Raw genomic sequence first — 17,036 nt, forward strand, 5'->3', positions numbered from 1 at the left:
GTCCAGCAAATTGCCGCACTGGTGTGGCCATCCTACAATGCTGCGCCGAAAGACGGCGTGTCCAGCTGAGTTGCGGTCACTCTTGCGGTACAGTGAGTCGAACGCGCCGAGATCTGGATGGCCCCGATGTTGTGTCCAGCAAGTTGCCGCACTGGTGTGGCCATCCTACAATGCTGCGCCGAAAGTCGGCGTGGGGTGCCCCGTTGGCTTATGAGGTGATGTCAGTAGTGGACCGATGTGTGAATAGGTCGGAACCAGCACAAGGCGCCAAGATCCGAATGGCAAGTCCTGGATGTTGAGTGCCTCAGTTGAGAGTTCTGAGCAGTGCTTGTAAGACTGTCTGAAGCTTATTTGCACCTGCTGCAGCTTCACTAGGTCCGGCGGAACTTTTTGCCTTTTCCTTTCTGCTTCTTTTCCTACAATGCGTTTCATCTGAAGACACGACCAGGTCCCTGAATGTGTGCAGGGGGACGCTATTGATTGAATGAAAATGGCGGCTTGACACAAAGCTGACTCAAGCGTTACTGTTGATGCTATACAGACAAAAATTGGTTTTCAGTTTGTACATTCTTCAGGTTTTTTTTTTTCCATCCAAGTCTGATTGAGAGTTTGTAGAAAAATGGCTTCAGATTTTCCACATACTACTCTTCAACATTCTTCCTAAATGTAACAATGTGAAACTCACTAGGAGAACGGCTGTTTCTGTTTCCTTTCAAAATGCTGCCAACAATATTTTCTGAATGGAAGACACCATCTTGTAGCATAAAGGGCCGAAAGGGGTTCTGGTCTGGCCGATGGTTGGTGGAGACATTTTGACTATGTCTTGGACCTGCCCGGCCTCGCCCAAAATGGCGCCGGTATAAATGGGACTCGTAACTCCTTGCCCTCAAATGTATATCTAGAAAATGTTATTGTAAGTGGCCCTGTCGTATTTTAATTACAAAATGTACGTCCACCGATTCCGCAACTGTTAGACACCTTTGTTCTTGCAACCTAATGGCCCGCTCGTTACGTTCTTCTACAGTGTAAATGTCTGCTCATCATATACGATTTCAGTTTGCCCCGAGGCCGGCCAACGTGGTTATAGGCCCGTATTTGTATACTGACATTTTCACAATAAAGGTTTTTAAAACAAAACACGGTAGTAGTATTTACATTGGTAAAGTTTTTACTTTTAGTCACTGTTTTCGAATCAGTGAAAGGCAAGTGAAATAAAGCAGTCCAATTACATGACGGATAAAAGGTATAATATGTAGGAACGCAGTAAAGATAAATGGTCAAGGGCAGTTGTGTTTTTCATGTCTGCAATATAAAGTGATCGATAAGAATCTGATAATCGGGCGTATCGGCGACTAAAACAGCAGGCCGAATATCTTTCACTCAACGGCTCCGTCATGGAAGGAAGAAACGCCCTTTTTCTCGAAAAAGGAATATATTTTACTTGCAAGACAGTTGTAAATTTTCCGGGAAAGTACATTAGCCTGGAATATTATAACATATGTTTGAAAAAAAAATTTCTTTCGAAAACAATAAAAAGCGTAATTTTTAGGTCATATGACCAAGCTTTTCATCATTAAATTAACAAAAGTAAAATGAACCAATGAAAAGTTTTATTAACAAGTCACATGACCTGTTATGCTTACGTTACGCGCTGCGCCTCGGATCACTTCCGGGTGCGGTAACGCGGCGTGTCATATAACGCATTACGCGACAACGTAGGTCAAGAATATAGTCAAAATGTCTCCACCAACCAGCGTTCGGAACACAACCCCTTTCAGCAGTCCAAAAAGTTCTGTTAAATGAGAACAGAGGGGACAGGCAACAAGAACCATCAGTCAAAGAGGGGAGGGCAAGTTCTTCTCTTCCGGGTCATGTTGGGGCGCTACCGGAACTGATCGAATTGGTAGTCTACAGTGTTTCTGGATGTTTCAGACTAGAGCTGGCGTCAGCATGAGACCACTACCATCTCGTAGCTCCGTTGTGGCCATTCCACGAGCAATCATGGCAGCTGCTCCCCACCAGAAGCCTGCGGGAGTCGGAGGCCCCCAAGACTTTTGTAGAATCTTCACGGCTGAGGGGACGCTTTTCGAGAATGGGACCCAAGCCCTATCAGGGAAGCGTCCGAGTTCAAAGGTGTCCCAGGGCCATTTTAGTGGACCAGGCCCAAAACCGAAGAGCCGGCCGCCATTTTGAGAGTCCTGTGGCAGCCGCCTATCGCTGCACCGCAAGAGCGGGAGCAACTCAACTACATGGTGAGCGAGACGCTGTAGTCGCAAGAGCGGGCGGTAAACAGCTGAATGGCGGAAGAGGCACAGTTTAGCAAAAGCGGGCGGAATGGCAACTGAAACGGTAAAGGGGCGCCCCACTACAGCGTGTCTTCAGGTCAAACGGATTGTGGGACAAGGTTCAGAATTGAAGAGTCATCAAAAGGCAAAAAGTTCTGCCGGACCCCGGGAGCCGGCCGCCTATGTCGGGGGCGATCTCAGGCTACACCAGTGCTATAAGACTTGGGGAGGGTGTCGGAGCCAAGCGTCTTCTCCGAGTCCATGGCTATTACACCGCCCCTCAGGGGCCTCCGTCAAGCTGTTTAGGAAGGTAACATATCACATTGTTTTCTAATGCAGTCAGGTCCACAAACGACACTCACTTACTTTGAGAATAGTGAAGCTGCAGTAGGTGGAAATAAGCTTCAGACAGTGTTACAAGCGCTGCTCAGAACTCTTAACTATGGCACCCAACATCCAGAACTTATGCCATTTGAGAATGGCAGTGGCATCGAAGCAACTCAGGGACCAAAACCATTAACGTACTTTCACGTATGAAAATCTTACTTGGGGAGGGGGCAGGAGCGAAGCGCCCCCTCCCAGTCAGCGCCACCACACCGTATGTTGAAAATTTGAAGCCATCGTTCTACAAAGTCAACCAAACTTGGATTGAAAAATCTAGAAAAATGTACAAACTGAAAACCAGTTTTGGTCTGCATAGCATCAGTAGCAACGCTTGAGTCAGCTTTGTGTCAAGCCGCCATTTTGATTCAACAAAGCACAGGCATTGAAAAAGGCTCAAACTCAGAACTCTGAACTATGGCACCCAACATCCAGGAGCTTGCCATCCGGATCTTGGAGCCTTGTGCTGCTTTCGACCTATTCACACATCGGTCCACTACTGACATCATCTTATAAACCAACGTTATGTAAATAGTTTTTTAATAAAATGTTTTACCCTGTTTCTTTGCTGGTGTGTTGTCTATATTTTTAATATTTTCATAGGGTTTGTCGTTATTTTGGGCGGGGTGGGTGACGGAGCCGAGCTGTCTTGCAGCCCTCATGGTGTGGAGCTCAGTTCATCTCACTATTTTCGTATTTCTCATGAAGGGTTGTTCCTAATATTTCTATTTTAGCAAGGTCAAAAAGAGATCCAATTAGTGGCCTACTGATTTTGCTCGATTACTTTTATTTTTTTACACGATTTTTCACTATCTGCAAAGACTAAACAGAGTATTGCGACTTTGTGCTTGTTTGTAAATAGAGAATGATCCAAAGAGAACCAATTCTAAAACAGTAAATGCTTGGACAACAATCAATCAAATGGAGAGACAAGCAGGCACGACGGATTACAACGGGGGGAAAGGCCTGCGTTAACTACCCTTCAGTATCTGCAAAGAGAGAGTACTACTAAGACAAAAGAGGGGAGGGGGGGTGCAGCGTTCAAAGCACATCTGCGTGCATAAATACGAAAATGTTTTTATCTATCACGTACTTGACATTTTAAAGCTTTTCATATTTGCTATTAAAAAACCAATGAAATTCACAGAAAAAACCATAGGTTATAGTGGATATATAGTTAGGAATTTGCATTTACAAAACCTTGAAAATTCAATGAAAAAACCATTGGTTTTAGGCCATATATAGTTAGGGATTTGCATTTACAAAACCTTATTTTACTCGCATAAAACCATTGAAATTCCATATATAGTTATAAGCGCTAACTATATATCGCGCACCCGCAATCCACTGCTGATGATGTCACATATTACATCATTCATGACATGGTTAGTGACATCACTGATGACATCACTGATGACATCTCAAATGACATCACTGATGACATTACTGAAAACATCTCATTTGACATGACTGATAACATCACTGATGATATCATTCATGTGATAATACGATGAACCTCTTCAGACTCTAATATAACCTTAGATACAATCAGTGTAAACAGACACTCACAGACTGTCACTCATCCATGGAGTTACTCACACACCTAGTCAGTCATGCAAAGAATCAATCACACCTCCATTTCCTCAACTATACAGTTATACAAACTTTACTTATTCAAACATATACTAACACATATTTACTCTATTATACAATCCCTGATACAAGTTCACAATGATCCATACAGCCACTCACACATTCACTGGCTCTTATGCACAGTTATTTATATATGTCAACTCTCACATGTACTGTGTTTTACATATGTACTTACTTTGACATGTAGCACTGAGATATCCATTCACTCACCAATGCACTCATGCACACAGTCAACCGCCCATACAGCTGTTTCCACATGCACTTTTGAAACCATACATCTAGTGAATCAACTGCTCACACATCTATGCACAGAGTCATACACCTCCCAGCCACCCACACACACACTCAGTATCCCATACAAATACTTGGGCAACCAATCAATAACCCATATAGTTACTCATATAGCTACTTATCAACACATGCAACAGTTTACAGAACAACAGACATAATGATGCACAAATTAAGACAGTTTAGTCACTAACCCATGCACTCAGTGAGACACATTTAATCACTCACTCATACAGTCAGTCATGCACCTACTAAATCCTTCATCCAGACACTTATATATCCACTCATTCTTCAATATGTAAGAGATATTTTAACTTTACAGAAACATACAGTCACTGGATGTTGTCATCAGTGATGTCATCAGTGATGTCATTTGAGATGTCATCAGTGATGTCATCAGTGATGTCACTAACCATGTCATGAATGATGTAATATGTGACATCATCAGCAGTGGATTGCGGGTGCGCGATATATAGTTAGCGCTTATAACTATATATGGAATTTCAATGGTTTTATGCGAGTAAAATAAGGTTTTGTAAATGCAAATCCCTAACTATATATGGCCTAAAACCAATGGTTTTTTCATTGAATATATATATATATATATATATATATATATATATATATATTACCTACTGGCGGTCGCCAGTAGGTAGTTATAGTTAGGATTGTTTTCCATAGGAAATCCTCAACATTCTATTTGGAATAACTTTGGCCCTGGTGGATGAGTCTTTGCGAATTTCTCAAAGAAGATGGCTAGGTTCGCTGCACTCCTTCCCTGAAAGTTTGGGGGGGATTGGTCAAGTGGGGGCTGAGATATAAGGGGGGTCCCAAAACGTGTTTTCTGAATGTTATTTTCCATAGGACCTTTAGACTCGGCTACAGTTCGAACGGGTGAATGAATTTATACGAAATTTGCCAAAACTGTAGAGTCTTGTTCGCAGATTACGCTTTTTTTGGAATGGTGTAAATCCGTTCAGTAGTTGTTGAGAAAATTAAAGTTAAAGTCAATTATATATCTATAGGCGCGCACATGTGCGCGCACCCAAGCGGCTGCGCGCGCGAGCGGAATTTTGCTGCGTGACCTCTGTTAACGTTCGATTCGAAGGAAATCAGGAAGTTTTGTCCGCCATTTTGTCACTGCGAGTAAATATATTGTTCATTTCAAAGCGTTGAAACATGGAAAGGGGAGAAGGTAGAGATTGTCTTCCTGCGTAGGTTTTCTCGGGGTGTGCAGTAAGGCCCTTAAACGCAAAAAGATATAATTTTTCCCCGAAAAAAAATACGGGGTGCGCGCACCCGGTCGCGCACACCTATTTACAAGAGTGTGGAAAAGGAGGTAAATCAGAAGTTTGAGTGCTTAGATATAAGGTGGCTCTGAAAAGAGCCCTTGTGTTAATTGAGTGTTTTCTGCATTTATAAGTAAGTACCGATGCAGAGCCTGATGTTGCAGAGGAAGATTCTGTTCCCCTCATTCGTGAAATGAACACCGTCTCTCCTATAGACGTCTTGCATGTGGTAGCACAAGTTGTTGTAGTAAATAGAACCCATGCTATAATCTCTGAGGAACGCAGAAACAGATTTATTTATATGTCTCCTTGCTTTCTCAAATTGTGCACAATGGTGATTGGACCAATTCCATTTCTGTCTTTGGCATATATTGGAATATACCAAGGCAGATCGAGGAAAAAGTGTCATCAATTGTCGAAAGGTGTCTTTTAGAAGCATTTCCAGACCTACCCCAGTGATTGTGCCTAGATCGTTCCCACCACAGTGCACAATTATAAGGTCTGGTTCTGGGAGATGCATAAAAGTTTTCACCAATAGAATCAATTGGTGACATTTCAATCCTCTTTTGGAAATCCATGTTATGTGTACATTTGGTAAGCTGAGGTTGCAAATTCGTCTGCTTACTGCATATTTTTCACTCCAGTGAATATAACTGTGTCCTATTAGCCAGACCTTCATTTTCAAGGGATTTGTAGTCGTCCTCCGATCGGTTCTGGAAGTGGAATGGTAGTTAGAAGTTGAAATTTTAAATAAAGAAAAAGGAAGAGGCTGGGTGTGGTTAAAAAAATAAAAATGATTGGTTGATTGTAACAAGTGGAGAGTGAACAGGTCAATGTTTATGTTAAACGAAAAGTACTATTGGCTGTGAAAAAACAAGACATGTAACAGAGTTGTGGATTGGCAGGTGTTTCTGGAGGGAAAATAGTCTTCTTAGTTAGCTGTAGAACGTTGAGACATGAACTTTTGACCTGTGCCTTCAGCAAGGTGCAGAATGAGGTGTAACCATGGAAACAGCCGGGGATGGCAGTTGGTGATGGGTTCACTCTTTGGTGCCTCTGCATCTGAGTCTGTTCTCTGGTGGCTGGCGGACAACTGTTTGTTATTGTGGAGATGAAAGGGTGAGAAGGAGAGAAATACGACACAGCGTCTGGCCTGTAGAAGCGTGGGAGCAGTGATTAACTAAGAGTGAAGCGGAACTGTGTCGGTGCTTAGTAACAGTAAAAAAAAAATGTTAACAGTGGTATAACTGTCTTTACGGTGCGCGACCTACTAAGAAAGAGTTCACGGGCCGTAATTGGTTTGCAGGTTCTAGTATCAGTAAGTGAGGTCGAGAAAAGAAAACATTCAGGACTTTATTTATGAAGGCCTTGCGCCACTGGTGCGTTACTTTTTCCCATTTTAAAAAATGAGGCACTCGCGGCGGAAGGTCTTCATAAATAAGGTCCTCAGTGACTACAGTTAAGGTTATGTGGAACCCATGAATAGTTTTTCAATATGAAATCATTTCAGTTGAGATTATGGATTAAAAGAGAAACCGTGAATATTTGAAATGTTTATTTAGAAATGTACTGTTTTAAAGGCAAATCATTATGTAATATGAGTACAGAAATTGCAAAAAACACAGTAATTGGTATTGTCAGTAGTACATGGAATACAAACGCTATAGTTGAAGAAAAATGAATATAGTTGGAAAAAAACAGTGTACACTCTTATAAGGAAGTATATTATATTTTAATAAATGGAAGAAGGTCTCTGGCCTTTCAGTTTGGGAACGATATATGAAAATGCAAGTGGTTATACATCATTACTTTATGAATCAGCTGTCAAACAACAAGAAATTATAATGTCCACTGTTAGTAAAGCAAATAGGTCTGTTCTTCCAAAGAAAATATGGAAAAGAACGTGAAGAATATAGAAAACCAAAAGGAAATGAGGACGTCAATGGCTTGTTTGAGAGTTATTGAAGCATTGTTTAGGGAAAATAGGTAGCTTCTGCTTGTAACAGGAAATCAGTTTTATTATTTGAAAACATGTCAGCCATCCAATTGAGAAGATGAAAGGAGCATTCATGATCTGTCATTATTGGAGCGTCTTTTACCATCATAGGGCAGCTCAGTGGGTTTTCGATGTAGCTCTCTGTTAGGAAATCTTGCGCCGCTGCAAATATATTCCAATGACCCAGAACTCCTTGTATCGCTGCAAAGGCCATAAACCCTCCGGAAAGTATGTCAGCTATCCAATGGAAAAGAGTAAAGCAGTACTGATGATCTGTTATAATCGGAGCGTCTTTTACCATCAGAGGGAGCTCGGTGGGTTTTCGATGTAGCTCGCTGTTAGGAAAGAGTTAAGTGTCCATTGTGTAGGCAAAGTATGCAGCAAGTGCCTCTAACATGAAATCATTGTTATCATCTGAAAACATGTCAGCCATCCAATTGAGAAGATGAAAGGAGCATTCATGATCTGTCATTATTGGAGTGTCTTTTACCATCATTGGGCAGCTCGGTGGGTTTTCGATGTAGCTCTCTGTTAGGAAATCTTGCGCCGCTGCGAATATATTCCAATGACCCAGAACTCCTTGTATCGCTGCAAAGGCCATAAACCCTCCGTTGTAACAAAGCTGTTCATGATCAAGTAACGGATTCATGAGGTGATTGTAATTCGGTTCAGGAGGTACCAAATTGCAGAGACATAAATCCAGTGCCCACGTGAAATCACAGCTCAGGCAATGAAATACAGGCTGCACACAGGTGAAATGCGAATATCGAAATGATAATCGATATGAAGTATTCAAAGTCGAGAGTGGTAAGATGCCGTAGTAGTCAAGCATCCTCTGGCGAAATAGTTCTAAGTGGCCCGGCTCGTTTGCGAAGGCAGGAGGGACATCCATTTTGAATTTCCCAAGATGGTACAGGAAACGGCGCAGCACCGCTGGTTGTATAGCAACTCCACAGAATTAGGTCGCCGGCTATGCAGTGGAGAGGAGCAGAATGACTTGATACATTTTCTAGGAGTCTAGTCACTTATATATTGCTTAGTGGTTATTAAAAAAGTAGCTTTTTTTTAACTGGAGGATGCGTTAAAAAATAAGGGAGTGATTTGAGGGAGTTGTAAAGCAAGGTCAATTTCTTTTTACATCAATGCTGTTTTCTGTGAATGTTAGCTTAGTGAAAGATATGTGTGTGAGCAGATGCAACGTTCAGTTTTAAATGTGACAATGGCGCTCTTGTTCATGTCTTCCGATTCAAGGTCGGTATTCGCTGCCAAATACAAAGATTAAGAAACGCATGCGTGGGGTACATAGTGTGCATTCTTAAAGGAAAGTAAATGAAGGGTTATTTTTACCGCGTTAGCATTGTCGTTTAAAAAGTTATAGTGATTTCTATTGTATGTGAAGAAAGTGTCACTGATGAAGACTGAAAATAAATCCTTATAAATGATACGGACTGGTGTATTTTAGAAAAGGTTTGTAACATTACATGAATTGTGGAAAAAAAATAATGTAATTGAAAGTGTATGGTTTGAAAATGAAAAGTAGAGGTTTATAGTTCATGTTTTGAAAGCAGTTCTAGAGGGTCAGAAGAAAGTGTATGGTTTGAAAATGAAAAGTAGAGGTTTATAGTTCACGTTTTGAAAGCAGTTCTAGAGGGTCAGATGCATAATAGATTTATTAAAAATAGAACATGTTTTTAAATAGTATTTTGGAAAAAATATGTGTCTTTATGTACTATTTACATTATGTGCCTGTTGCGTATTCTTTGAGTTTTAGTAATCCTGTGTCTTATAAGTTTTCTAGGGGCGGTTTGAGGTTCATGGTGGGTTTGGGCAGGGAGGGTAGGTTGGGGGTTTGTAATAGGGGGTTTGGCTGGGGTGGAGTGCGGAGTTTAGTGAAAAGTGAGGGGGGCGGGGAGTTACGGTGTTTGGTAATGGAGCAGAGTCAGAGGACGCCACATTTGTGTTATGGGCTGCCACGGAAATATGTATTTATTCTCAGAGGTTTATTATATTAAGGATATATATTAGCATGGTGGCTCTTGTCGTTTTGTTGTTTTGTGTATGTTTATAATGCTGGCTCAGTAGTTTTTGTTTATGGACCTTATTGCGACACACAGGGGATTTACGTTGCACAGTTGGCGATCAGAGACTTAGGAAATAAAACTTTATAATTGTAAGGGCTGTAAGTGATAGAAATCGCCCGTTCTCGGTGTAAAAAATATCACCGCTATTGGTGGTATTTTTTACGGTGTTAGTACTCGAAGGAGACTAGTAACATATATGTGTAATAAAATTATGTAATAGGCTCAGCATTTTACTTTATCTTGGAGAGCAAAAGTTGATTTTACATAGCAATAAGTCTCTTATAATTAAGGGACGGAGTGTATATAGTGCTATTTAGTACTCTGCTATGTGATTGATGTCGAATATTTCATAAGAGGAGGCTTTAAAAGATTTACGATAAATTGGTTTTCTAGGGAAGTGGGTGGAGTGTTCCGTGTAAATTGCAGAATAGAAACTAGTAAGAACCAATTGGAAGTGTTATTTTAAAGTCACATGACTGCACATGCGTGTCTCGACTCCTGTACGCGATAGGTGGGTGCGCGCACCCGGTCGCGCACTATAAGAAAGCGGCGAGAAAATATCAGCTAATATGCTCTTCAAGCTTGTTTTGGTACAAAGAGTTAGTTCTGAAAAGAATTGTTTTTTTTTTTTTTTTTTTTTGGAAACAAGTGTTATGATGCTTTTTATTTCTTAAAGTTGCGACGACATTTTTCAGTATGTCATACTATCCAAATAAAGTAAAGAAATGTAACTTTTCTTGGAGCATTTATGACTCTCAATTATTTGTTTAATTAGAGTAAAGCTTTGCTCTCCGTATACAAGAAGTTCTCCACAGTTCGTGCATTTCATGTGCACGTTCGCCAGATATGGTCTCAAGTCCATCTCAGCACTCGATGGAGATACAGGTTGTCCACCGGAAGATGTGTTGATTACTTCTGATGGTAATAGCGTGGCCTCCGTTTTTCTTGTGAAAGGTGGTCGCTCATTTTCATCAGATTCGGAAGATGAATGCGGAACGGTAGCCATTGTATGGAAGTCTTCGGGAAGATGTTCGACGTTGTTGTCTCTTGAGAGTAGAAAAGAAAGTGATGGTAGTGGGTGGAGTGCTGCGTGTAAATTGCAGAATAGAAACTACCAAGAACCAATTAGAAGTGTTGTTTAGAAGTCACATGACTTCACATGGGAGTGTCAGGTCCTGTACGCGATAGAAGGGTGCGCGCACTCGGTCTCGCACTAAAATAAAGCGGCGAAAAAACATCTTATAATATGCTCTTCGAGCATGTTTTGGTGGAAAGAGTTAGTTCTGAAAAGAACTTTTTTTTTTTTTTTTGGAAACAAGTGTTTTGATGCATTTGATTTCTTAAAGTTGCTATGATATTTTTCAGTATGTCATACTATCCAAATAAAGTGAAGAAATTTAACTTTTCTTGCAGCATTTATGACTCTCAATTTTGTGTTTAATTACAGTAAAGCTTTGCTCTCCGTATACAAGAAGTTCTCCACAGTTATTGCATTTTATGTGCACCTTCGCCAGACATGGTTTCAAGTCCATTTTAGCACTCGATGGAGATACAGGTCGTCCACCGGAAGATGTGCTGATTACTTCTGATGGTAATAGCGTGGCCTCCGTTTTTCTTGTCAAAGGTGGTCGCTCATTTTCATCAGATTCGGAAGATGAATGCGGAACGGTAGTCATTGTACCGAAGTCTTCGGGAAGATGTTCGACGTTGTTGTCTCTTGAGAGTAGAAAAGAAAGTGATGGAAGTGGGTGGAGTGCTGCGTGTAAATTCCAGAATAGAAACTACCAAGAACCAATTGGAAGTGTTGTTTTGAAGTCACATGACTTCATATGCAAGTGTCAGGTCCTGTACGCGATAGGAGGGTGCGCGCACCCGGTCTCGCACTAAAATAAAGCAGCGAAAAAATATCTCATAATATGCTCTTGAAGCACGTTTTGGTAGAAAGAGTTAGTTCTGAAAAGAACTTTTTTTTTTTTTTTTTTTTGGGGGGGAAAGAAGTGTTATAATGCTTTCGATTTCTTAAAGTTGCTACTACATTTTTCAGTATGTAATAGTTTGAAAATGAAGTGAAGAAATGTATCTTTTCTTGGGGCATTTGTGACTGTCAATTTTGAGTTTAATAAGAACGAGGCTCTGCTCTCCATATAAAAGAATTTCTCCACACTTGTTGCATTTCATATGCACCTTCGCAAGATATGGTCTCAAGTCCATTTCAGCACTCGATGGAGATACAGGTCGTACACTAGAAGATGTGCTGGCCACCTCTGATGGTAATAGCGTGGCCAGGGCTCTTGTCGATGCTTTTGCATAATGCTCAGGATGCCTTTGTTTAACATGCCGCTGCATGGTGTGTGCAGAAAAGGAATATTTTTTATTTGGATTTCCCCTTGAGAGCTCCGAATTGCATATCGTGCAGGTTACTTTTGGCGCATTCACTTTCTTTTGATCTTCAGGATAAGTGAAAAATTGCCAAATGAAAGATTCCTTTTTTCTTCTTAACGGTGGCTGCTCATTTCCTTCAGATTTGGAAGATGAATCTGGTAGGGAAGCCATTTCAGCAAAGACTTCCGGAAGATGCTCGACGTTGTTGTCTCTTGAGAGTAGAAAAGATTGTGAGGAAAGTGGGTGGAGTGCTTTGTGTATATTCCAGAACAGAAACTACTAATAACCAATTGGAAGTTTTGTTTTCAAGTCACGTGACTTTACATGCGCTTCTCAGGACGTGTAGGCGGTGACACTATGTAGTTACGAACGTGATTACATACTTAGGAACTAGCATTCAAAAAAACTATGAAATTCACTGAAAAAACCATAGGTTTTACACACGTTATAGTTAGGATGTAGCATTTGAAAAACCTATGAAATTCACTGAAAAAACCATAGGTTTGACACCAGTTATACTGTATGTGAGTGAGTATATGTATGAGTGACTATATAGAACTGTTGGTGAATGAGAGAATGTGTATATAGATGGTGGAATTACTGAATTGGTTGTTGTAACTGGTATGGGTATGTCCATTTTTTTGAAAATGTTAATTTCTATTTTCCAATATGTGTTTTAAGGGTTACATTACACTTAATGGAGGTCTGTCATCAGTGATGTCATAAGTGATGTCACTGACCATGTCATGAGTGATGTAATATGTAATGTCATCAGCAGTGCATTACACGCGCAAGTTATAGTGAGTCCAACTAACTATAACGTGGAATTTCATTGGTTTTATGTCAGTAAAATTTCCAGCTAACTATAACTGGTGTCAAACCTATGGTTTTTTCAGTGAATTTCATAGGTTTTTCAAATGCTACATCCTAACTATAACGTGTGTAAAACCTATGGTTTTTTCTGTGAATATATACGGTGATGGATCAAGCCCTGATCTTTGGACTGGGTAAGAGTGGTCTGCTTAATTCAGACACTCTGTTCATCACCACCCCCTTTTCTGAAACGTTTTTGGCCACTATAGGTGTGGCAGGGTATACTCAGACATGAGTCCCTTTCTCACTGCACCATCAGGATTCAAGCAAGCCGGGCCGAAGAAGGCTGAAATGCCAGAAACCGGTCCCCAGTAGCTTGTCTCCTTTCTGGTGAAGAATTGGCTTGGTAGTTTAGTCTGCCCTGTTCCCATGATGCACTGGGCCAGGGACAGACTGATTTGCATATAGCCAGGTTCTGAGCTGGGATGGTGCAGTGAGATAAATAACGGTGATGGATCAAGCCCTGATCTTTGGACTGGGTAAGAGTGGTCTGCTTAATTCAGACACTCTGTTCATCACCACCCCCTTTTCTGGAAAGGGGCGACCATTCGGTCCCCCCGAACAAATGGTTGAGTACCACGAGCCCCCCGGGAAGCCAATTTTTGGGCGGGAGGCGAGCCTCGGCTGGTATGCCCGAAGCGGCGTAGCCGGGGCGTGCTTTTTCCCGCCCTAGAGTGGGCTGGCCTAGACACTGACTCGGCCGGCCACGCCCTAGGGGCAGGCAGAGGCGGGTTTACGCCCGCCCTGAAGACGGATAAAAGGAGCAACAAGCCAAGAACGCATCCTCTTGTTCCTGTGCTCTGAAGCTGCACCCCCTCGCTGCACGTGAGCTCGAGACGGAACAAAGAGCCAATTTTGAGTGTGGTAATCTTTCTTGTTTGTCTTACAGATACTCTGTTGGGGAATGCCTAAGAAAGTTGGAAAGCGAATGACTACCGACCAGATGCTGCGGGTTCTTATGAAAGAGGTGACCGACCTAAAGAAGCGAATGGCGGAGAAAGATGGGGAAGAGGGACCGAAACGTCCGTTGGCTGGAGCAGCGCCGGGAGGAAAAGGCAAGAGGCTCAGAAGGGGAGCAGCTGGAGGGGACATCCCGGTTCCCTGTACCCCGCTCGAAGAGCCAACTCCGGTGCCGGCGGAGGGGAATCCGATCCCCGTTGTGGTCACCCCCGTGTCCGGGGAAGATATGCCGCCCGAGCTGGCAGCACAATTAGCAGCGTGGTTGGGTAAAAATAACGAGGGCGCCACGGCTGACGACACACGGTCTTTGATGAGGCAACTGCGTGAAACAAGGGAGGCGGCGAAGGCAGCATCGCCAGTCATCACGCCGGCCGCGGCAGGAGGAAAGCCACCTGGGATAGGCTCAGCCGCAGACACAGCTTCCGGTTCAGGTAAGCGGCCATTGCCGATTGCGAGGGATGAGTCTGCCCCGTCAAGAAGGGAAAAGTTGGGTCAACATGTCCCTCTAGCTATTAAGGAGAAGATATGGGCAGATGAGTATGTAAACATCTTCTCGTTGCTTACCAATCATTATGAGATGGAATATGTTAAGAGCCAAAAGGAGCTCATGCACCCGAGTGTCTGGCACGCAAAGATGGCCGCCTTCAAGGTAAATGAGAACATTGGCAATTGGGGCAAGGCGTGGGGGATTTTTACATCCATCCTGGGCGAACGTAGGCCCGAATTACTGTCTGAATTGCCGATTTATCAGTCGCGGATCATGGGGTATTCCGTGTCACATGGGGGCAATCAGTGGTTCTGTTACGATAATATTTTCAGAAAAGCGAAAGAACATGATAAAAACTTAACTTGGGATTGTTACGATTCTGTGTCATGGTCAAAAATGGCGGATACTGGTATGTTGAATTTGCCATTAGTAGGGAGTAGTGTGGGGGAGTCCTCCCGCCAATATTCTGGGACCTCCTTTCGGTCAGGCGCGAGTAACGAATACCAGTCCAGGCCGAACGGCACCACAGGTAAAAAGGGGAGTTGTTGGAACTTTAACAGGGGTAAATGTACGAGGCCCCAGGGGTCATGCAAATTTAGGCACGAATGTAGCGGGTGTGGGCAAGCGTCCCATCCTGAGTCATGACTTCATATGCAAGTGTCAGGTCCTGTACGCGATAGGAGGGTGCGCACACCCGGTCTCGCACTAAAATAAAGCAGCGAAAAAATATCTCATAATATGCTCTTGAAGCACGTTTTGGTAGAAAGAGTTAGTTCTGAAAAGAACTTTTTTTTTTTTTTTTTTTGGGGGGAAAGAAGTGTTATAATGCTTTCGATTTCTTAAAGTTGCTACTACATTTTTCAGTATGTAATAGTTTGAAAATGAAGTGAAGAAATGTATCTTTTCTTGGGGCATTTGTGACTGTCAATTTTGAGTTTAATAAGAACGAGGCTCTGCTCTCCATATAAAAGAATTTCTCCACACTTGTTGCATTTCATATGCACCTTCGCAAGATATGGTCTCAAGTCCATTTCAGCACTCGATGGAGATACAGGTCGTACACCAGAAGATGTGCTGGCCACCTCTGATGGTAATAGCGTGGCCAGGGCTCTTGTCGATGCTTTTGCATAATGCTCAGGATGCCTTTGTTTAACATGCCGCTGCATGGTGTGTGCAGAAAAGGAATATTTTTTATTTGGATTTCCCCTTGAGAGCTCCGAATTGCATATCGTGCAGGTTACTTTTGGCGCATTCACTTTCTTTTGATCTTCAGGATAAGTGAAAAATTGCCAAATGAAAGATTCCTTTTTTCTTCTTAACGGTGGCTGCTCATTTCCTTCAGATTTGGAAGATGAATCTGGTAGGGAAGCCATTTCAGCAAAGACTTCCGGAAGATGCTCGACGTTGTTGTCTCTTGAGAGTAGAAAAGATTGTGAGGAAAGTGGGTGGAGTGCTTTGTGTATATTCCAGAACAGAAACTACTAATAACCAATTGGAAGTTTTGTTTTCAAGTCACGTGACTTTACATGCGCTTCTCAGGACGTGTAGGCGGTGACACTATGTAGTTACGAACGTGATTACATACTTAGGAACTAGCATTCAAAAAAACTATGAAATTCACTGAAAAAACCATAGGTTTTACACACGTTATAGTTAGGATGTAGCATTTGAAAAACCTATGAAATTCACTGAAAAAACCATAGGTTTGACACCAGTTATACTGTATGTGAGTGAGTATATGTATGAGTGACTATATAGAACTGTTGGTGAATGAGAGAATGTGTATATAGATGGTGGAATTACTGAATTGGTTGTTGTAACTGGTATGGGTATGTCCATTTTTTTGAAAATGTTAATTTCTATTTTCCAATATGTGTTTTAAGGGTTACATTACACTTAATGGAGGTCTGTCATCAGTGATGTCATAAGTGATGTCACTGACCATGTCATGAGTGATGTAATATGTAATGTCATCAGCAGTGCATTACACGCGCAAGTTATAGTGAGTCCAACTAACTATAACGTGGAATTTCATTGGTTTTATGTCAGTAAAATTTCCAGCTAACTATAACTGGTGTCAAACCTATGGTTTTTTCAGTGAATTTCATAGGTTTTTCAAATGCTACATCCTAACTATAACGTGTGTAAAACCTATGGTTTTTTCTGTGAATATATACGGTGATGGATCAAGCCCTGATCTTTGGACTGGGTAAGAGTGGTCTGCTTAATTCAGACACTCTGTTCATCACCACCCCCTTTTCTGAAACGTTTTTGGCCACTATAGGTGTGGCAGGGTATACTCAGACATGAGTCCCTTTCTCACTGCACCATCAGGATTCAAGCAAGCCGGGCCGAAGAAGG

This window comes from Lissotriton vulgaris, chromosome 6, assembly GCF_964263255.1.
Source record: "Lissotriton vulgaris chromosome 6, aLisVul1.2, whole genome shotgun sequence".
Lineage (NCBI taxonomy): Eukaryota > Metazoa > Chordata > Amphibia > Caudata > Salamandridae > Lissotriton > Lissotriton vulgaris.